Here is a 3,611-nt window from a genome sequence, read left to right as displayed (position 1 = left end):
GGTCTCAGGAACTCTAATCCAGAGAGGGGAAATGAAGGCACATCTTGTCTTCCTCTGTCTCCTTTGTCAATGCCACCATCCCTTGGGTTGAAAGGGAAAATCTTTGGGGTTTCCACTCCCTCTATATCTAATCTTCTTTCTACCCTAGGACAGCAAGCCTCATGGCAAGCCATCAAACATACAAGGAGTATCCTTACAGTATATCCTCACTCAACATGTGGTCCATGGACTAGCAGCAGCAGCATCACCTGGGAGCTTATTAGAAGTGCAGAATCTCAGGCCCTATCTGGGCCTAATAGATTGGGATCTGCATTTCTTAACAATGCAGGTCCCTAGGTGACCTATGTGCACATTAAGGTTTGAGAAGCTCAGGTGCAGAATAAACTGTATTCTCTCGCTCACTTAGGGCTAGCCCTTAGTAAGTTAATGGGGAGTGAAGAGATCTAGAGAATCCTTCTTCTCTTGAAAAGCCTTGCTTTTATAAACCATTAAGTCGTTGCAAAATTCTATTTTGGAATTTTGAAGCAGAATATAAACTGTTTATCTTTTCGCACGCTTGCTATAATAATCATCAACCTTCTCAAAGGAAATAGATGTTTCTGGTAGATTATAGGAAGTTCAGTGTGAGGAAATGCAAAAGAAAAAACTACTTAATCATATGAAAATATTGTTTCTTTTACATTTTGCAAAAAAGAGAAGAAAATAATGAGAGATGAGGTGAAAAAAATGATTAGGTTGGTGACAATATAATTTGTTATATTTAAGTTTTTCTTTCTTATCTTTACTCTGATAATGTGTAGTTGTAAGTAGGAAGCAAACTTAATTCATGTGTGTCACTATATCCATACTTAGAGTGTGTTAAAAGGGAGGGGTCCATAATCAAATTAGTTTGGAAAATGCTGTGAACTATATACTCCTCTTAGAGACAATCAACATTATCATTAAAAAGGTTCTGCAAAATCCTGCCAAGAAATCCCTCTAACCTTATCTAACACAGTTTCCAAAACTCATTTGACCATGGAACCCTGTTTTATGTAATGCCCATTAGCATACTATAGAACTTGCGTTCTCTGGAGTGTGTTTTAGAATATTCTAATCTAAAATTAGCCCCTTATATTAAATATAAAAAAATCGTGAAGTCTAATTTGTGGTGTCCCCCAGTTCCACCTGGTGGCTCATAACTGGTCCAAACTGACCCATGTTCTTTTCACACACCAGGAAGGTCAGGGGGCTGTAGGATCTACAGAACTGTCTTTAGGCAATGCCTTCCCCAGCCCCTGCTCCCAGTCCTGGACCCAACTGCTGTGCCTTAGATGTCTGTTCTGTGTTCAGTGCTTGTTTTCTGCCCATGTGATGAGCCAATTCAGTTGACACCACCATTTGTCTGCTGGCCTCTTAATTTAGTTTCATCCAAAATGCTACCTCTTAGATCTCCTTGAAACTGAGAACCAAACAAATGATAAAAAAGCCAGCATCTCTCATCCATAGCCCAACATAGGCTCCTGCTGACCAGGAGGAGAGCTGGACAATTACTGAAGTAAATCTAACCTCGTGAGTCGGAAGCATGACAACTCTAAGAGACAAACACGTGGCTTTGCAAACCCCAAAGGAGGACACACAGTCTGCAAAGGATTTCTGTGTCATTTCCTGGCATAGTCTCGGGAAAATTTCCAAATTCTGTGTGAGACCAGTCTTATAATTTCAGGTTCTTTCTGTTAGTATTGTACAGAAAAAGCACATAAATGTTTAGAGAGAATGAGGTCTGAGATATTTTTTTTTTCCTCTTTTCTCTTACGGTAGAAACAGTATTGTACAGAAAAAGCACATAAATGTTTAGAGAGAATGAGGTCTGAGATATTTTTTTTTCCTCTTTTCTCTTACGGTAGAAACAGTCTGGCGTTCGCTGTTTGAAACCAAACCTCATTCCATAGTTATTGATACAGCCAATAGTAAATAGATTAACACGAGGTGTGTTCCATGGAATTAGTTTTGGTAGATAGTAGTCAGAAGAGAGTCCTGTGGTCAGAAGAAGTTGGGAAGTACTAGGGATGGTAGTTGAAATATTGGTGGAGTCGAGGTGGGATATAAGGAACTCCAGAAAGCCAGTGGGTTGCCAGGAGGTAATAGAACTACACACCATGCTCTTGTTATATCCTTGTGGGGAGTGGGATATATTTGCCTGCCCTGGACTTGGGTTTGACTACGTGTCTTGCTTTGGCTAATGGGATGTTAGCAGACCTGACTTGAGCAGAGTCTTGAAAGGTGCTCGTGCAAAATCTTTCCCTGGGTAGCTGCTGCTCCTTTCATGTGGGACCTGGAAGCCAACCTGAGTCCAACTGATAGCCCAAAGCCAATCCCAGCTGACCCCCAGCCTGAGCAGAGTTGCCCAGCAGAGCCCAGCCTGGATCAGCCGAATTACAGTTAACCTGCAGATTTGTGAATGTGAGAACAAATGTTTGCTGTAAGCCTTGGAATTTAGGGAATTGTTTGCTAGTTAGCACTATTGTGTCAATAACTGCCTGATATACTGGGTTAAACAAAGTTAAACAGGTGTTTCTATTGCACTACTTCTTAGAGACCTTAATATGCTAAGTACATGGCAAATCTTTAAGATGGTCATAGAGTGAATAGTATTTCTCACTGGACTGTCATTTTTCAGAACACTATATGATACCAAACCAAGTAGAGGTATATCCGGAGTTGGCCTCAGGGTGGAGGTGGGGGTAATTAACCCTTCCTTTTCCCCTCCACCCCCCAGTGTAGCACACACACACAGAAGTCCTGAGGAGAAGGATTGCTAATACAATGGGTTATAAGCCAGGTGGTTATTGGGACACCGTGTCAGGAAGAATAGTTTTTTGGGTGTGGAGAGGGGAAAGGTAAAATTTTTGAGATTGCTCTATATTTAATTTTCATGCACATAGCTCTTAATATACTATAGCAAATATCTATTCTTTGAGAGATGAATACAAAGAACAGTAGCAAGTGGAGAAAGTGCATATCTGTGTGAGGTGGGGAAGATACCCAGCTGGGAGGAATGTGAGAATGGAAATATGAGGTGAGGCAATAAAGTGATCCAACTAATTACCACGCCCACTAGTCATTGGGGCATGTTTCCTTTCTAGGTTTATCTAGTGCAGCCCTGTCTCTTATGAGGGCTGGATTGGAGCTGTCACCTCACTGGGTGGAGTCTCCTGCCCTGGGAAGGCCTAGGATGGGCGACCCTGTGTGCTGTGCTGGAAGTATTAAGGGGAAACGCTCCATTTTCCTCCTGGGTGCATGGGTTCTTGGTTTCTCTTTCCTGACTTGCTCTTGCCATTGGAGTGTTAGAAACCGGATGCTGAGATAGGAGACTGAAGAGGCTATTTGCTTGTACCCTTTGGGATGGGGTTGTGTTGGGAAAATATAGGAAAATGGTCAGGGCCCCTCAGATGTTTAGAATCTTGCTGAGCATTTGATGTAAATAGGCATGTGTGCCCAGGTGTTTCTTGGCTATGGTCTAAGGTAATTGCACATGTGCACCCAGGTGTCTTGGGTTATGACTTAAGTATAAAGGACGAGTGGCTTTGATTCACGCTGCCTCCCCCCGGGGTTGCTCCCAGGGTGGGCCA

The sequence above is a fragment of the Galeopterus variegatus genome, unplaced genomic scaffold (assembly GCF_000696425.1).
Source record: "Galeopterus variegatus unplaced genomic scaffold, G_variegatus-3.0.2 Scaffold5611, whole genome shotgun sequence".
Taxonomy (NCBI): Eukaryota; Metazoa; Chordata; class Mammalia; order Dermoptera; family Cynocephalidae; genus Galeopterus; species Galeopterus variegatus.
Note: the sequence above shows the minus strand (reverse complement) of the source record.